Here is a 20,052-nt window from a genome sequence, read left to right as displayed (position 1 = left end):
CTACTGAGACGGCCTAGAAGCATTGGCACCATGGTATAGAAGCACACCGAGGACCCAGATCTTGGTTTCTTTTCTTTTTTTTTTTTTCAACATTTTATTTATTTATTGGACAGAGAGAGACATAGGAAGAGAGGGAACACCAGCAGGGGGAGTGAGAGAGGGAGAAGCAGGCTTCCTGCTGAGCAGGGAGCCTGATGCAGGGCTCGGTCCCTGGACCCTGGGATCATGACCTGAGCTGAAGGCAGACACTTAACGACTGAGCCATCCAGGCACCCCTGGATCTTGGTTTCTAATACCATTCTCCAATAAAAAGAATTTAGCTGCTTGGAAAATGGCTGATTCTAGGAGTGGGGCAAGAATATGCAACATATGCCTTGAACATTTTGTAGTGCTGAAAGTAAGAATATATTCAAAATCCCAAAATGTAGGGGCTTGGCAAAAAGATACAGGAACCAGCCGGAAAGAGCTTCCAGTGGCCTTAGCAGGAACAATTTGAACAACAAAATAAATAGCAAAGTACTGGATTATAACCCAAAGTATAAAATAAATATCCCTAAGTCCATACTGATTAAAAGAAGTGACTAAATAAATAAGTGCCCCTACTTATTTATTTATCCAGTACAGAAGAATTCAAAGTAATTTATACAGATGCTTACTTTCCTTAAGGAGGCAGAACCTAATTCCCCATTCCTTGAGTGTGGGCTGCACTTAGTGACTAAAGAGGAATGCTTATTTGTGTGGATGCTGTTTAAATAAGGCAGGGACCAAGGACTTTTCATGGGACGCAGCATTAAAGAAATTGGTGACCTCAGTGGGACCAGGTCTAGGGGGGAAGGTAGGTTGTTTTGGCTATTAATGTATGTATCTCTAACTTTTAACCAGTCTTATAGAATATTTATCTGTGTGTTCTTATTAGAAGATTTATCTGTGTGTTCTTATTAGAAGATTTTTTTTAAAAGATTTTATTTGACGAGAGAGAGAGACAGCGAGAGAGGGAACACAAGCAGGGGGAGTGGGAGAGGGAGCAGCAGGCTTCCTGCTGAGCAGGGAGCCCGATGACTGAGCCACCCAGGCGCCCCTCTTATTAGAATATTTAATCACAAACTGACTTAGTGTCTATTGAAAGCTCACTTAAGATATCAAATCTGAGAAGATAGTATAATGAATATCTTAATGATGTATTCATTTAGTTTCTTGTATTAAATTTTCGTAGAACAAAAGTATCAGGACCATGTCATCTCAGTCTCCCCTGACATGAAAATGCCTATACTGAATTCTGATTTAATGATGTGCTGTTTGTATAGAATCTGTCTGTAAGAAACATCATTTCTGGGTGGCTCAGTTGGTTAAGCATCTGCCTTCAGCTCAGATCATGATCCCAGGGTCCTGGGATCAAGTCCCGCATCTGGCTCCTTGCTCAGCAGGGCGTTTGCTTCTCCCTCTGCCTGTTCTGCCTGCTACTCCCCCTGCTTGTGCTCTCTCTCTCTGACAAATAAATAAAATCTTAAAAAAAAAAAGAAAGAAACATCATTTGAATGATGCACATCTTCTAAAATTGTATGTGAAACTGTAATCCGCTAGGTTTGTTGTTATTTATACCAGTGCAATATTGTTCAGATACAAAATTTATGTTTTTTTCTTAATCAAAAATTAAAAACTTATAACCTGGAAAACATAGACCCAAATTTGACACTCAATGTTTATAATTTACTGATATCATGAGCTTGATAGCATCTGTTTCAGTTGCTTACTGCCATATAACAAATCACCCCCAAACTTAGTGTCTTAAAATAACGTTGATGTGTTATTTTTACAGTTTTGTGGATCAGGAATTTGGGCAGTGCTTGGCTAGGGGATTCTTCTGTTCTATGTGACTTCAGCTAGGATCTCTCAGCTGGTGGTGAGCAGGGCTGGACAGTCTAAGAAGGTTTTGTCACATGTCTGGCACTTTGGCCTGTCTCCACATGGCCTCTCCACAGCATGATAGTTTCAGGGTAGTTGGATTTCTTACATGGCTTCTAGTTTCTAAGGGAGAGAAAAGGGATACTACCAATCCTTCTAGTTTCTAGAGCTTGAGAATGTCACTTTCACCACATCCTGTTGGTCAAAGCAAGTCATAAGGCCAACCAAGATTTAAGGAGCTGGGAAATAGGCCCCCTCTCTGTCTCTCTCTGAGTTTTTTATTTTAAGTAATCTCTACACCTAGCATGGGGCTTCAAGTCACGACCCTAAGACCAAAAGTGATATGCTCTTCTGACTGAGCCAGCCAGGCGCCCCCCCCACCCTGGTTTTTTTAGCCCTAACTCCTGATGGATGGAATGACATGTGTGCAAAGGGAGAGAAGGAATCAATGGCAGCCATCTTTAGAGAGTAGTATGTGCCCATACCAACTGCTGCACTGTCTACTGTTTAATTTTATTTATATAGTTTTATTGTGATGAATCCTCTTTACCTTGTATTTTAACTTGTAACCAATCCAAGTCCTCTTAGAAATTAGACAGATTATAAATTTTAAATAAAAATTATTACCTTAATTTAATAGAAAAGATTTCAGGATAATGGGGGACCATGCTGGACCTCACAATTCTTATCATGACTCACTATACATTTATCTTGGATTAATAAGTATCTTGGATTATTTAAAGTTAAAGTCTTCAAAACATCTTTCTTTAGGGCTGTATCGAGAATTTTCTGCTTTATTTTTGTTTCCCTAATCTGGAAGATTTTTTTGACATATTTCCATATATATCATATTTAAGCCCTGATAAACTTTGTGGAGCATAGTCTAGCAGAGGCTATTGTAATTTAAAATCAAGATACTCTGATTTAGTAATTCCACTTCATAAGCATACAGATGTGATTTACAGCATTGTCAATACTGAAACAATAAGTTCATCAGTGAGAGACTGGTTAAATAAATTACGATATATTCATATAATATTATGAAATTGTTAAAAGTATGAGGGAATTCTAAAAGGGATGATGTGAAGTAAACTCTAGGGTACATTAGCGGTGCCTGGGTGGCCCAGTTGGTTAAGCAGTCGGCTCTTCGTTTCAGCCCAGGTAATGGTCTCAGGGTGGTGGGATCAAGCCCCACATCAGGCTCTGCGCTCAGTGGAGAGTCTGCTCCAGGATTCTGTCTCTCACTCTGTTCCTCCCTCTGCTCATGCTCTAGTTCTCTGTCTCTCAAATAAATAAATCTTTATTTATTTATGGCCAAAGGTGTGGCCCAGTCATTTAAGCATCTGCCTTTGGCTCAAGTCATGATCTCAGGGTCCTGGGATTGAGCCCTGCATCGGGCTCACTGCTCAGCGGGGAGTATGCTTCTCCCTCTCCCTCTGCCCCTTACGCCCCACCCTTGCTCTCTCTCTCTCTTAAATAAATAAAATCTTAAAAAAAAATCTTTAAAAACAAAACCTCTAAGGTACATTAAAATAAAAAATCATGATGAGAAGTTGTGTAAGTGTGCCACCACTTTCATTTAAAAATGTATGTAAATGATTTTGTATGTATAGAATACCTATGAATACATAATAAACAAGGAAAGGGAACAGGATGATTGGGGGAAATTTTCTATTTATTGTAACTCTTTAGGACAGTTTACTTTTTATATCAGGTACATATACCAACTAAAAATTAACTTCAAAAATGCTCTGGTAGCTTTGTTTCATTTGTTGCTTATCTTTTTGTGTAAGCTGGAATGTTGGATGCTCCATTCAGGCCGGAGTAGTCTAGTTTCAGGGAGCCTAAAGGCCAGTAGGAAAGATTAAACACATGTACCAAGTAACAAGACTGCTTGTTAGAGTTGTCATTTTAGTATTGTTCAAATGCTCTGGCCATTTTTTTTTTTTTTTTTGGATTGCTTGAAAGGTTCTTTATGTTCCAGAAATAAGTTCTTTAGGAGGTATGTGTTTTGCAGATATTTAGCCTGTGACGTGTCTTTACACTTTCATAACACTGTCTTTTGAAGAGCAGAATTTAAAGATTTTGTTTTACTGTGATATATCATTTTTTTTCTTTTAAGGTTTGTGCTTTTTGTGTCATACCTAAGAACTCTTTACCTAACTTGGGTTGGCAGACCACAGCTGATTCATCCCACTGCTTGTTTTTATAAAGTTTTGTTGGAACATGACCATGCCCATTTGTTTACATATTACCCATGGCTGCTTTCATGCTATAGTGACAGAGTTGAATATTTACAATAGAAACTGAATAGCCCAAAAAATTTAAAATATTCACTGTATAACTTTTGCAGAAAAAGTTTCACAACTCCTGGGCTAACCTAGGGTTCCCAAATTTTCTCCTATGTTTTCTTCTAGAAGTTTTATAGGTTTGCCTTTTTTTCCCCCCACCCCATATGGATGGTCAGTTGTTCTAGCAGCATTTGTTACAAAGGTAATTCTTTTTCCACTGAATTACGCCAATACTTTTGTTGACAGTCAGTTGACTGTAAATTTGTAGATCTGTTTCTGGACTGTCTCTTCCATTCCCTTGATTTGTATGTTTATCTTTTGCCAGAGTTACAATGTCTTGATAACTATTGCTTTATAGAAAGTCTTGAAATCAGGTAGTGTAAGTTTTCCAACTTTGTTCTTTTTTTATTAATTGTTTTGAATATTCTAGGTTCTTGGCATTTCCATATAAATTTTAGAATCAGCTTGTCAGTTTTTACAAAAAAATCTTCTGGGATTTTAATTGGGCTTAGGTTAAATCTATAAATGGGAGAATTGCTATTTTAACAGTATTGATGGATCTGATCTTTGAAAACAGTATTTCTTCATTTATTGAAGTCCTTGATTTTTCATTCAGAGTTTTATATTTTTGAGCGCACAGATCTTCCATTTATTTTGTTATATTTATCCTATATTTTTTGATGTTAATATAATTGCTACTGTTTTGTTCATTTATTTGTAATTATTGCTACCGTATAGAAATATAGTTGAATTTTGTGTGTTGACTTTGTATTCTGCAGTTTTGCTAAATTCTGTTATTAGTTTTAGTAGTAGATTTTTTGGATCTTCTATATAGACAATCCTGTCATTTGTGAAAAAAGACAGTTTTGGTTCTTTTTTTTTTTTTTTTTCTTCTTTCATCTCTAGGCTTTTATTTTATTTATTTTTCTTGCATTATTGTACTGGCAGGGGTAAGTAGGAGTAGTGAGAGCAGATGGTTTTGCCTTATTCCTGATCCTAGAGGGAAGGCATTTAGTTTTTCATGATTAAGTATACTAGCTGTAGATTTCTTGTAGATTCATGTCCTAGGCTGAGGACATTCCCTTCTATTCCTGGTTTTCTGAGGGTTTTGAATCATGACTGACTGGGCTTTTTCTAATATTTTTTTTCATCTGTTAAGATGATCATTTATGTTTTAGTCCATTATTAGGGTGATCATATCTTGAACTAATATTAATAATGCATTCCTGGGATAAATTCTATTTGGTTATGATATATATCCTCTTTATATATTGCTCGATTCATTTTTCTAATATCTGTTTAAGGTATTTTGTGTCTGTGTTCATGAAAGGATATTGGTCTATGGTTTACTTTTCTTAAGGAGTTTTCTTTTGTCTGATTTTTGTATCAGAGTAATGCTAAAATTTATGAGTAGTGCTTACAAAATGAATTGGGAAGTGTTTTCTTCTTATGTATTTCTGGAAGAGTTTATGTTATATGGTATAACTTTCTTAGATGTTTGGCAGAATTCACCAGGGAAGCCACTTGTCATGGAGCTTTCTTCATGGGAGGGTTTTAAATTATGAATTAAATGTCCTTAGTATATTGAGACCTATTCTTATGATCTAATTTTTTCTTTTAGTGAACTTGGTAGTTTGTCTTCAAACTTTTAAGAAATTGATACATTTTATGGAAGTTGTAAAACTTATTGCCATAAGTTCTTCATAATATTCTCTTATTATCCTTTTAATATCTATAAGCTCTCTAGTGATGTTCTCTTTTCATTCCTTATATAAGTAATTTGTGGCTTCTCTCTTTTTTTCTTGGTCATCTGGTGGTTTATTCAACTTTATTGAATGTTTCAAAGAACTAGGTTTCAGTTTCATAGATTTTCTCTATTGTTTTTTCTCAATTTTATTTCTTCCTTCTAATTGCTTTGTGTTCAATTTACTCTTCTTTTTCTGCTTCTCTAAAATGAAGGCTTATATTATTGATTCATGCTTATTTTCTAGTATAAGCATTTACTGCTCTAAGTTTCTAAGAACTGCTTTAGTGGTATCCCACAGATTTTGCTATGTTCTAATTTTCATTCAATTAAAAACATTAAAAAATTTCTCTTGTTTACTTGGGATATTTAGAAGTGTGTTGTTTAATTTCTAACCCTTGGTGATTCTTTATCTTTCAGTTATTGACTCTGATTTAATTCTGTTTTGGCCAGAGAAAATACATTATTTGACTTAAATTCTTTTAAATATCTTGAGGTTGATTTTATTGCCCAAAATATGGTCTTTCTTGGTGAATGTTCCATGTGCCCTTGAAAAGAGTATATATTCTGCTCTCATTGTGTAAAACGTTCTATAAATGTTCAATTAGGTCAAGTCATTTGATAGTGTTTTCAAATCTTCTATGTGTTAGTGATTTTCTATCTTCTTGTTCTGTTGATTAATAACAAGTGAGTAGTAAGGTCTTTAGCTGTAATTGTGGATTTGTCTAATCTCCTGTCTTATTAGTTTTTGTTTCATTTATTTTAAAGCTGTGTTATTAAGTGAAAACACTTTTAGGATTGCTATATCTTTTAGTGTATTGATCCTTTATCCTTATGTAGTATAAGTGTCTTGTGGATAGCATATAATTGGATCTCATTTTTAAAATATGATCTGATAATCTCCACCTTTTAATTGGGTGTTTAGATAATTTTTATTATAATCATTAATAAATATGGATTTAAATCTGTCATCTTGCTAGCTTTCTATTTTTTAATTTTTTAAAACTTTTTTTTTTTTTTTTTTTTTTTTTAGAGAGAGAGAGAGATGGAGCATGAGTGGGAAGGGGCAAGGGGGGCAGAGGGAGAGGGAGAGAGAATCCTAAGCAGGCTTCATGCCCAGTGCAGAGTTTGATGTGGGGCCTGATCGCATGACCCTGAGATCATGACTGGAGCTGAAATCAAGAGTTAGACACTTAACCCACTGAGCTATCCAGGTGCCCCAGCTAGTTTTCTGTTTTTGAATATTTTAAATTTATTTTTTCCTCTTTTCCTGCCTTCTGTTGAATTAATCCTTTTTCATAATTCCATTTTATGTACTACTCTTGGCTTATTCTATATGTCTAGATATACACGTATATGTACACACACAAATATACACATATACATACATACACATATATACACATACGTATGTATGTATATATACATATGTATTTTAGCAGTTGCTCTAAGTCATGGTTTCTCAACCTTGGCACTATTAGTATTTTCAGCTGGATAATTCTCTGTTGTTGAGGACTGGAGGGGATATCCTGTATGCAGTGTAGGATTTTGGGCAGCATCTCTGGCCTCTGTCAACTAGATGACAGTAGCAACCACTCCCCACCCCCAGTTTTGACAACCAGAAATGTTTCTGAGGGCACTTGGGTGGCTCAGTTGGCTAAGTGGTGGACTCTTGATTTCAGCTCAGGTCATAATCTCAGGGCTGTGAAATTGAGTCCTGTGTGGGGCTCTATGCTGGGTATGAAGCCTGCTTAAGACTCTCTCTCTCCTTCTCCCTCTGCCCACCCCCACTCACTTGTGCACATGTGCCATCTCTCTCTCTCTCTCAAAAAACAAAAACAAAAACAAAAACAAAAACAAAAAAAAACCTTTCCAGACTTTGCTACATGTCCTTGAGGGAGTATGAGAACCACTACTCTAGGGTTTAAAAGATCTAACTTTAGGGGCGCCTGGGTGGCACAGTGGTTAAGTGTCTGCCTTCGGCTCAGGGCGTGATCCCGGCATTATGGGATCAAGCCCCACATCGGGCTCCTCTGCTATGAGCCTGCTTCTTCCTCTCCCACTCCCCCTGCTTGTGTTCCCTCTCTCACTGGCTGTCTCTATCTCTGTTGAATAAATAAATAAAATCTTTAAAAAAAAAATAAAAGATCTAACTTTAACTTATGACAATCTTTATTTATTTATTTATTTATTTATTTATTTATTTATTAAAAGATTTTATTTATTTGAAAGAGAAGAGGGAGCACGTACATGCATGAGGTGGGGGGGAGGGAGAGGGAAAGCAGACTCCCCACTTAGTAGAGAGTCTGACTCAGGGCTTAATCCCAGGACCTGGGGATCATGACCTGAGCCGAAGGCAGGTGTTTAACTGACTGAGCCACCCAGGTGCTCTGACAATCTTTATTTCAATAACATTATACTATTTCATGTGTCACATGATCACCTTATGACCATATACCTTAATTTTCTACCTTCTCTCTTTATATTGTCACAAATTTTACTTCTTTTTTTTTTAATGATTTTTTATTATATTATGTTAGTCACCATACAGTACATCCCCGGTTTCTGATGTAAAGTTCGATGATTCATTAATTGCGTATAACACCCAGTGCACCATGCAATACGTGCCCTCCTTACTACCCAAATTTTACTTACTTCTATATGTTATTAACCCCACAATACAATACATTATTATTTTTTGTGTTCTTATATAATGTAAAATGAGTAAAAATAAGAAAAAACCAGTCTTGGGATGCCTGGGTGGCTCAGTCAGTTAAGTGTCTGCCTTCAGCTCAGGTCATGATCCCAGGATCCTGGGATTGAGTCCTGCATCAGGCTCCTTGCTTAGTGGGGAGTCTGCTTCTCCCTCTGCCTGCCACTCCCCCTGCTTATGTGCACTCTCTCTCTCTGACAAATAAATAATAAAGTTAAAAAAAAAGAAAAAAACAAGAAAAAACAGTTTCTGTATTTATCTTCTCTCTATAATCCTCATCATTTTTTTTTGTAGATCCACATTTTCTCCTGTTAATTTTCAGTCCTGCCTAAAGAACTTCCTTAAACATTTTTGGTGTCTACAGGCAGTGCATTCTGTCAGGGTTTATTTGTCAAAAAATTCTTTCTTCCTTCATTTTTGAAAAAATATTTTTCTGGTTATAGAACTCCATGTTCAGCCTTTTTATCTTTCTACTCTATTGTCTTTTTGCTTGTATAATTTCCTGAAGAAAAGGAAATATTGATCGTTGGTCTTTGTAATTTTTTTTCTCTGTCTGCCTTTGAGATTTTTATCTTTGTTTTTCTGCATTTGGGCTCTGATATATCCATGTATATTTGTTTATGTGTGTGCATTTTGGTATTTATCACAATTAGGATTCTCTAGGATTTTTTGCTCTTTGGTTTGTTGTCTTGAATTCATTTGGAAAAATTCTTGGCCATTATCTCTTCACATATTTCTTGTATCTCATTTTGTTTGTTTCCTTTTCTTGGGGCTTCAATTGAATAGAATTTGTTTGAAGACATTTTGAGATATAGTTCCACAACTCTTGGATGCCCTGAGTTGTATTTTTCCCTCACTTTTTTTAAATTGTGGTCATTTTGAATGATTTCTATTTGCTTGCCTTGAAGTTCACTGATTCTTTCCTCCTCTGTGTCCAGCCTGCTGTTGAGCTTGTCTTGGGAATTTGTTTTTCTCTTAGAGATTTTTTAAAAATTTATATTTTTTATGTTTTTACTTTCTTTAAAGTTTCCATCCCACTACTGAAAATGTCCGTCTGTTTGTGCATGTTGTCCATCTTTCCTACTAGAGCATTTAAGATATTTATAGTTATTTTTAAATGTCTGATAGTTTCAATGGCAGAATCATTTCTGATTCTGTTGATTGTTTTATCTCTTGACAAAGGGTTTTTTTCTTCTTGCTTTTGTGTAATTTTTTATTTAATGCTCATCATTGTGTACAGAAGAATAGGAGAGATTGAAATGATCCTCTTCTTTTGTTAGGCTATTGTGCTGGAGGTTGAGTCAATCTAATCATGAATTGAGCTAGGTTTGGATTCTTTTGCCCTCATTATCTTCATTGTACCACAGGCTCCAAATTTCTCCAACAGTTGGCTGCTGTTCCCCTGTGTTTAGAGTGTGGCATGTAGTACTACAGGATTTTTCTGTGTTCCTATACCACTCTCATCTTTCAACAGTTTTTGCATATCTGTGCACTGGAGAGATTTCTCTTTATGTTATTGTCCCTCTCCAAGTGATTATTGTTGCTTGTTACCCAATGCTTTGCTTGTGGGACAAGGCAGGGTTCTCTTGTTCTAGTCCAGACTCAGTGCTGGTCAGGCCCTATGTTCCTGGGTGTTAGTGGTAGGGCTTTCTTTCTTACCTTTTCTACTCTTTCTCCCTGGGGCAGTCAAACTCTGCCATATATTTGTAGCTGGTCATGGGCAGGAATATCCTTTCCCTCCCCTATGGTAGATCACTTTTGGTATTGGTGTAGGATCCTTTGCCCAAGACTTTTTCCTGCTCCCCCTCCCCAGTAGTGGCAGAATTATTTTTTGTCTCTACCTTTTCCTAGCATCAAAATATCTTTGCCTGTGTCTGGGAACTTGACACTATTTTCTCCCCTTCCTCCAGAGGCAGAGGCATTTTGCTTCTATTCTCCTCTGAAGTAGTCAATTTTTGCCTGGACCTTAGGGTGAGAAGGCTTTCTTTCCTTCCCCTAGTGGCTCTAGGCTTTTGCTCTGTGTTTAAGGAAAGGTTGGGGAATTAGGCAGGGCTTCAGGTCGGTGCTTGTCACCTCCTGCACACTTGCCCCATTGATGAAGGGCTCTCTCTGATTTACCTTTAATTTTTCTTGTGAGCACCTGGTTGAGGCATGTAGAAGAACTTACAGTTGAGTGTAAACTCTTCTTGTGTCAGGGATCCCCAGCCATTCCGAACTGAAACATGAGTCTACGCTTGGTCTTAAAGAATTTGTTAAAATCTTAGTTGATTTTTTCGGGGCACCTGGGTGGCTCAGTTGCTTAAGCATCTACCTTCAGCTCAGTTCATGATCCCAGGGTCCTGGGATCGAGTCCCACATCGGGCTCCCTGCTCAGCGGGGAGTCGGCTCCTCCCCCTGCTTGTACTCTTTCTCACATGCTCTCTCTCACAAATAAATAAAATCTTAAAAAAAAAATCTTAGCTGATTTTTTTCTTACACACTTGTACAGTGGCCACTTCTTTCTCTGTGACCTGCCAAAGGTAAAACATACGTGTATGGTCTCTCCTTGGAGGAACTTGTCACTCTTTGGAATTAAATTTACTTGATTGCCTTGTGACCTCAGCTCTTCGTTAGGCTTAAGAGAAGTTTTGATTTGATAGATCTACCTTTTTCTTATGAGGGTGCAATTGACATTCCTTTGTGGCTTTCAGCATTTTACATGCAAGTGGAACTAGAGTTCTTGACAAGGTGTACTATTTCAAACAGCTCTTTATTCTGATCCCTCCTTAATGCTTTCTCTTGCCTTCTTGTGCCTCTTGAGCATTTCTTCCTTTAAGATTGAACCTAAGGGACTGTTTCCCCTGTGAAGCCTCTCCTGATTCCAGTAAGTAGAATGGAACATTTCTTTATTTGTACAACTGTCTTGACTCTTGTATAGTTGTATTTTATTTTTGCAGGCCCATTGAAACGCTTAGTGAGGTTGGGCAGGTTTTAGAATCTGAGGCTTCTTACTCTGAGAACTGTCCTTTTTTTTTTAATATTTTATTTGTTTATTTGATACAGAGAGAGAGAATGTACAAGCAGGCAGAGCCACAGGCAGACAGAGAGGGACAAGCAGACTCCCCACTGAGCAGGGAGCCTGATGCAGGGCTTGATTCCAGGACCCTGAGATCATGACCTGAGCCGAAGGCAGATGCTTAACTGACTGAGCCACCCAGGCACCCCTAAGAACTATCCTTCCACTTTCAGAGTTTATGACTATAATGGTTGATAGATTTTAGATAGACTCATGGAGTAAACTTGAGAGAAAGATAAAGTGATGTACAAGAGAACTTATATTTATCAATAGAATAAAAATTTGTGAAATCCCACCACATAGGTTCCTGTGCTGTTTGGTTTGTACAGTTGTTGCTATTGAATTCTAAATTACTTTCAGAAACAAGACTTAAATTTCTGGAATCTAATTTCTTAAAACTGTGGGCTTGGTTACGCAAACTAGTATGTATTCACATAATAAAATGCCGTAGAGCTTTAAAAACAGTGAAGAAATATATCCTAACATGGAAAATCTTCAGGATATACTGAGTGAAAAAAAAAATAAGGTGCAAAACTGGACATTTTATTTAAGAAGAAAGGAGGAATAAGACTGTTTTTCAGTCAAGTGTATTTGCATAAAGAATTGCTGGAAGAATATAGGATAAACTAATAAAAGTGGTGACCAGTAGCAATCAAGGGCAATGTGAGCTGCATGTGGATGATCTAGGAATGAGACTGTTCAAATATATGTTCCTTTGACATCATTTTTCAGTTTTGATAAAATATTTTCAAGTCAATGTAGTATGTAAAAAATGTAGACTAAAGGGGCATCTGGGTGGCTTAGCTGGTTAAACGTCTGCCGTGGGCTCAGGTCATGATCTCAGGGCCCTGGAATTGAGCCCCATGTCAGCTCCCTGCCCAGTGGGGGGTCTGCTTCTTTCTCTCCCTTTGCCCTTCCCCTTGCTCCTGTGCACATACACACACTCTCTCTCTCTCTCTCTCTCTCTCGCTCGTTCTCAAATAAATTAATAAAATCTTTTTAAAAAAGTAAACTAAAAATAATAAGCATAACTATGTGGATCTTAAAAGATAATAGGAAGATCTGAAAAATACTTCAGAGCTCATAGAAAAATGTTGGCCTATGAAATAAAAATTGTGTGTGAGATACCTTTATTTTATGCAAATCAGATTTTACAAATGAAAAGATGCAGAACACAGAAAATTACGAAGAACAAGGTTTTATGAATCTGGCTCCAGGTGAATAAATATATAGAAAGTGTGGCTTTCTAGCACGATTAGAAAGGTTTCAGTTCTAGACTCAGTAGTGGAATGGATGATCCCTTAAAACAGAAAGGAACAGTGTGTGTAGGCAACAACCATAACAGAAATACACAGTGCTTAGAGTAGACTGGGAGACCATTTCTTATTCATGAAATCACTTGGCATGTCCTGGGAAACAAATAAAATGTATCTAATTGTTGTCAGTAAGAATAGGAGATGAGAATACCAGAGGATATTCTTACCACAAAGTACAATATAAGGAAACAATAATCACATTACTTCCACAGATTATAGCTCAGAAATCAACTGTATTGTAGAAAAACAAATGAAATATGTGAAAAGAAACCTTATAAAAAAAAACCTTATAAACTGAAGGATGGTGAGAATTACTGAGTGTTGTTAGGAAAACTGGGCAATTCAGAAAACAGTTTAGAGTCAGATCTCATTCCATGCATCTTTTGGAATGAAGTATTGGAATAATTAGCCCACAGAAAGGTAAACATCAGAGTATTTATCTGCTATCATTGAAAGGGGAGAAATTTCTAAGCAGAAAAATAATAAAAGAGATGGAGAAGACAGTGGTGGACAAATCTGGCCACCTAAAAATAAAAAAACTTTTATATTAAAGCCAGCAGTTGAGAAAATGTTCAAAGTAAATGGAAGAAATAGTGTTTTCACAATATCAATAACCTGCACAAACAGTTGGGGAAAACATGAAGAAATCGCTGTCCCATCCCACCCCCCGTAGGACTGGAAGAGGAAGTGTGGCTAAAGTTTGGAAAGAAAGGTAGTATGAATAATGGGGGAAGGACCTGATTGTAAAAGAGTAAGTCTGAAATAGAAGACTTTAATGGTATAACAGGATCAATCTACATGGTTGGGTGTTTTCTCCTTGGCAATTGATTGAATCGAACCTGGATTAGGAATTTGAAGGTGATGAAGTGGTTGAAAGAAAGTAACATACTAGAGAGATTGATAGTTTGGGTGACAACCAACATTTTGAGACTGGTAATAACATAGTAGCTAACTGGAGAGATAATACTAGGTGGAGTGCATCTAAGGAATTAAATCTGGACCTAGGTTACAAAAGGTAGATTGGGTTATTGCATGATGAAGAGAAGAAGGTGGGACAGCCAGATGGCCTGAGCCTGAGGTAAGGAATAGGATTGCTTGTGAGTAAGGATCTAGAAATATCACTGTGGAGAAGGTTGAGCCCTACTGCCTTAGCCTTCACTCTAGAAGGTTCTTCTCAATAGACGGATATAGCTGAGGGGTTAAAAGAAGTATTCATTATAGGTTGAGGACGGAGAAGTGATTTGTTTCACTGTGTAAAAGAGGTTTCCAGAGGTTCCCCAGGGAAAAGGTTGGAAGGAAGGGCAACAGTGGGGGAAAACATGGGGTGGGTGAGAAAGCACAGAGAGCACTGTGGGCATGAAAACAGGGGAGAGGGTAGCTGGCCAGAATGGTTTGTGTTTTGGGTAAAGCCCAAGGGTGATGGGTGGAAGCCATAGGTAGAACTAACTAGTAACATTCCTGAATGGGCCTGTGATATAATGATTTCTCTGGACCTAATCCACTCTGTCTTTGTGATCTAAAGGGAATATTAAATTTAGTAAAAAGCTTAACCTTGGGTGATAAAGCCTAAACCAGTTAGGCTTTAAGTAATGAAAGCCAGTAGGTTTCACATTTCTTAAACATTCTCTGATGTCTGCCAAGTCCCCCCATTGTTAGGAGTTTTTATTTATTTAACTTTTCATTTATTTTTTATTTATTTTTATTTCTTATTTTATTTATTTGAGAAAGAGAGCAGGAGAGTGAATGAGTGAGCATGAGCTGGGGAAGGGGCAGAGGGAGAGGGAGACACAGACTCTCTGTTGAGCAAGAAGCCTGATGTGGGGCTCAATCCCAGGACCTTGGGGTCATGACCTGAACTGAAGGCAGACACTTAATCCCCTGAGCCACCCAGGCAACCCTAGGAGTTAGCTTTGAGATAAAAGTGGGAAGACATAGTACTATCATTAATTTAAAAAATCCCATTTGTCCTATCTCATTGCCAATGACCCAGTAATGAATGCTAGCCATTACACTGAAGTATCTTCTGCTAGGAATCCCATTTCCTCCTACTGTTCCACTTTACTTGAAACAGGTTACTGAGGCCACTGCTGCTGCGGTGACGTCAGCAACTCTGATGAATAAGCTGATAGTTGAGGGTCCCGGTCTCCTTGGAATACCAATGTAAAGCCCAGCTTGCTCTGCTTAGCTTCATTGGGGATCTGAACCTTTTAAAGCGAGTAACTAATGATCTGTTATTAATTTTATTTATTTAGCCTGTAATCTTTAATTTCAATTTTTAAAGTCTGTAGTGGGGACAAGAATGAGAATTGGTGTTTCTTGAACAACTAAAGCATCTGTATAGGAATCTTTGCATGCGTACAGGGAAACAATGATACGTGGTAGAGTCTAAAGTCTGTAATGTTTTCAGTAGACTAAATTTGTCTTCCTTCTCTTACTTTAGATCTGTCCGTATTAGTGGAAATGTAACTGGAACTGACTCTGATGATAAAATCACGGACCATCAGCAAGAGCATGCAGTAGGAAATTTTGGTTCCAAATGAAGACACCGACATTTAGAATTTCTACTTTTTCTAAGGTATTTGAGGCACAAATTTACTTTAATCTGACTCCTTGGAAGTCATTTTATAATTTTGGTTTCTATATGTAGATTTCATAAGTTTAAAAGTTTTTATGTTAGAATGGTTAGCTTTTATTTTTTTTTAAGATTTATTTATTTATTTTAGAGAGAGTGTGCAAGAGCATGGGGGGAGGAGCAGAGGGGGGAGAGAGAGAGAGTTTTAAGCAGACTCTGTGCTGAGCATGGAGCCCGATGCAGGGCTCAGTCTCATGACCCTGAGATCAGGATCTGAGCCAAAACCAAGAGTCAAGTACTTAACTGACTGAGCCACCCAGGAGCCCCAGAGAATGTTAGCTTTTAGAGAAGAGTTCAACCTTCCTTACCCACTTCCCCCTAAAACTAGTTGATAAAAAAATCCATATTTTAAAGGGAGATGCTCTTTATAATTAGTAAAGCATGTCAATTATAAGAAATCTTCTGGGTGCAGATTAAGACTGAGTAAAGTATGTTAGAAGAACTGAAATAAATAAATGTCAATTTAGTGATTATTTTATGTCATGACCCTCTGGGATGAGCAGCTGAATTCAGCACTCTAACAGAGTCTGCTCACATGATACATGAGGTTTTAGTGATTGTCCTTTAGTTTGATTTGGAAACCTTTTTGTTCCTCTTCTCCTAAATTTATTATTAAGGGTTTTTTATTCACCAAGAAGTGTCACTTTTACTCCTCATAGACTGTCCATGTGGGACTTTTGGGATCTGTTGGGTTAGTTTCACTTGGACCAGAACGGGAGATAAATAATTAAAGAACCAAGTGACACGTCCAAATCATGGGGTGGATCCCCACTTTAAAGACTACATAAGACAGTTGGAAACAATCAAAGGAAATGTAGTATCAACAGAAAACAAACAGTACTCTATTTTTCCAAATACACATATATTCCTAACTGGATATAGTCAGTTAGGTGTTCATTTAAAAACAAAATATATTTTTTTAATTAGGTTTTTCCAAATAGGAAAGAAGTATGGAAAATTATTTTAAGGGGCAGGTCAAAGTTGGTTGGTTCTCTGTATACATTGTAGAGGTTTGTAGATTAATCTTGCTAGAATACAAAGAAGAAAATCTGAGAAAAATGTATTACTTACTGCAAGGATTATTAATTTCATTTTGTTCTGATTTATAAAGCAATAAATTCTAAAGTAATAAATAATTCCATGATATTGGAAAATCCTAAGACTGCTTTAGTTATAGGGCTCCCTTCTAAAGGGGATGGTATAACTGAGCAATGTTTGTGAAAGAAAAGTTACCTCAAATCAAATAGCAGATGAAGAAGAATTAGGTTGCTTTGATGAGAAGTTTTAAAACTGTTCTTGGCAGCTAGTAGATACATTGTACTTCTCTAAAAATTTTTTGGTGTCATTTTGAATCAAAGGGTAATGATAAATATATAATGTGTCTTGTTATTGGAACCATTTCCCTTGGTTTTTAAAGATATCTTTTCTTCTTTCTTTTAACTGATGTTTAACAACATTAACAACAGTAGTTGAATGTCTAAGCTTTGCAAAGAATGACTCTAGGTATGGGGAAGAATATAAATTATTCTGTAACTTCATGTTTCTAGATATGGGGAAGAATATAAATTATTCTATAGCTTCATTATAAATGAAGTTGAAGAAATCTTTCACTTCAAATGTTTACTCTTGGGGCTAGGGAAGCTAAATACACTCATCTGAAAACCATTTAAAAACAATCATAAAACGAGCACGTAAAATCAGGTTTTGGAAGCCCTTTCTAAGTAATATTGTACTATGTTCCGATCTCAACAAAAGTTAAGATTAGGGAATAGGAAGTTCTGATCAGTTTGCTGACTACTTGGTTGTGGCTGTTAACTATTTATGGTTCTACTTGTGAAAGTGCTATATAGCTAAATTTATTTGCTTAATTCCTTAAACGAAGATATCTCTACTTCATCAATTTCTTATATCTCCCCACTCATTTACAAGAGTTTGCATATGATATCCTTCATTAATATTTTTCATTTTCCCCTTTGAAAATGAAAAAAAGTGAAAATTACACAAACTTGTGCTCAGAAGTTTTGTATGATACATTTTAACAATATTTTCTTGTAATTTTTTTTGAGGGAACTTTAGATTTTGAGATTGTGGGATTTTGTTTTGTTTGAAGAGGATCAAAACAAAATAAAATCAGTACCTGGATTATGGCTCTAGAACATGTACAAGGTTATGTCCTAGATTATAGTTTACATTAAGTTAAAATGGTACCTTTAAAAAATATTTTATTTGGACTCAAGAAAACATTTGAAAACAAATGTCAACAAGGTATATTAAGGGAATAGGTATTCCCTTGCTACGGTTTTCTCTGTGGCATGATGGAAAGAGCACAGACTTCGGCTCTTCTACTTCCATGCTGCCCTGGGGAATGGAATTAATATTTCTGTCTTAGAAATATTACTTTTTAGACTTGTGATGGAAAGTGAAATGTGTATAAATTATATAAAATAATGCTTCTCAGTGTGAGATTAGTGAGTGTTGTTGCTAAATACAGAGGAGACCACACTACTGAAGTATCATTCACAATTATCCTTCTCATAGCAAAAAAACAGGTCAGCTCACACTACTAGTGAGAAGCTTGTAAAACCAGTTTCAAAGTTAATGGCAAATATTATGCTTGGAGAGAAAGTAAAATGAGCTTTTGGCAAAAATCCCTTATCAAAGGCATACCATCTGGAAAAGCAATTACTGTCACGTGTGCACGCTAGCAGAATTTTTGTTTTTCAGTTGGATGAAAGCACTGATGTTCAGAGAACATACCAGCACTTCATAGAGATGTGTTACTGTTTATCACTGAAAAATCTTTACTGCAGCAAAGGAGTTTTTTTGTTGTTATTTTGTTTTGGTGGTGGTGGTGGTGGTGTTTGGTGGCCTTTGTTTAAAGCCAGTGTTGACTGGAAAAGTTGCATTAGTTCCTGTGGTCAAAGCCTCACAAGGTTAGTTGCAGGAAAGGGTTCACTTAATCTGTGAGGAAAAGAAATCACACCAGGGTATCAGTTCATATCTGCTTTTTTTCAGGGAGAATTGACATTCAGTAATGTGATTTTTTTTTTTTTAGATTTTTAAAAATTAATTAATTAATTAATTTAGAGAGGGCGCAAGCAGGGGGAGGGGCAGAGGGAGAGGAGAGAGAGAAAATTCCAAGCAGACTTCATGCTCAGCACGAAGGAGTTCTTAGGACCCTGAGATCATGATCTGAGCCAAAATCAAGAGTTGATGCCCAACCGACTGAAGTACCCAGGTACCTCCTCAGTAATGTGATTTTTGATTGTGATTTAATATCACAGTGGTAAAAATTGTGGATGTAAGCAATTTTTGACCACTAAGGCCATGTCTTTTCAGCGTTTTGTGAAGAAATGGTCATTAAGTATAGGATCGTGCCTTTTCACAGTGATGCATGCTAGCTAGCTAGCTCTAGCTAAAGCTCAGGGCTTTAAATGTTTAATTCATTTTTTAGTAAAATAAGATAAATATTTCTTTTAATACTGATAATGCCATTTCTATGATTTGAAGGGCGCACAGCATAGTAAATATATTTGATATTTCAAATAGTCAGAACTTATAAGTTCATATTCACAGTTATCATGAATTTTAATGTTAAGGGTGAGATATGAGGATTTTACAAAAGTCTGAATTATGGTACAAAATACTTCAACCTTTAAGAGTTTGACCATTTTCTTATTCTTGATGATTTTATCAATTTATCAAAGAAAAAAACAGTGCATTTTTATTGTGCATTTTTAAAAACCATCCCCGAATTTTGGAATAGAGCATGAAAAAATACTTTCCAGAGCCAAAATGCCAGCAGAGAATAGATTAGGAATCTTTTTGCTCCAGTCTTTCAAATTGAAGCATTTAAAATCTAGTTTTGAGTGGGATAGCTTTTCTTTTCTTTCTTTTCTTTCTTTTCTTTTCTTTTCTTTTCTTTTCTTTTCTTTTCTTTTCTTTTCTCTTCTTTTCCATTCAATGGAATGCTGAAAGACTTCAGTGAGAAATAGTGTTACAATTTCTAGGTCCATGTTCAGTTGTAATTCCACAGTATATAACATAGCTGATTTGTCATTAAGAATTAGTGATTTTTAATTTAGTAGAAATACAGAATAAGAAAGAAACTAGTTGAATATGGAAAGCAGCTTATGGCTAAAGATGATTCTAGACCTGGGGACTTGAAATCTTTGCAAGGAGATTATCAAACACTAACAGGGTGTGGCAAAACAACAAAGGTGCTTAATTGAATGGGGTTTGGCTGGCCAAAGATGAGACATTTTGAGCGTTAGTAAGTATAACTGCAATATAATCAATCACATCAAATATGTTTAAATCCATGAGTTCATAATGATAGTTAAAAAAAAACCCCCAAACCTGATTAGTTTTCTTTGGAGCCAGCTAGCTGTACCTGAAT

At 36.5% G+C, this 20,052-nt stretch overlaps 1 protein-coding gene across 11 annotated transcripts in view; it reads left to right on the top strand.

The window, feature by feature from the left end:
* NCOA1 (nuclear receptor coactivator 1) overlaps nucleotides 1-20,052 on the top strand; it is a 239,574-nt gene that overhangs the window by 40,164 nt on the left and 179,358 nt on the right. For 7 of the 11 annotated variants that reach the window (XM_048222429.2, XM_048222428.2, XM_057309412.1 and 4 more), the window contains one exon: nucleotides 15,462-15,596. The gene's annotated coding sequence lies outside the window, so the exon portion shown is untranslated. Of the gene's footprint in view, nucleotides 1-15,461; nucleotides 15,597-20,052 lie in introns of those variants that run through there. The other 4 variants (XM_057309413.1, XM_057309414.1, XM_044390638.3 and 1 more) reach the window with 4 other exon arrangements.

Source organism: Ursus arctos, unplaced genomic scaffold (assembly GCF_023065955.2).
Source record: "Ursus arctos isolate Adak ecotype North America unplaced genomic scaffold, UrsArc2.0 scaffold_8, whole genome shotgun sequence".
In the NCBI taxonomy this organism is placed as follows: Eukaryota; Metazoa; Chordata; class Mammalia; order Carnivora; family Ursidae; genus Ursus; species Ursus arctos.
The sequence above is the reverse complement of the archived record's forward strand: the minus strand, read 5'-3'. Positions and strand labels throughout refer to the sequence as shown.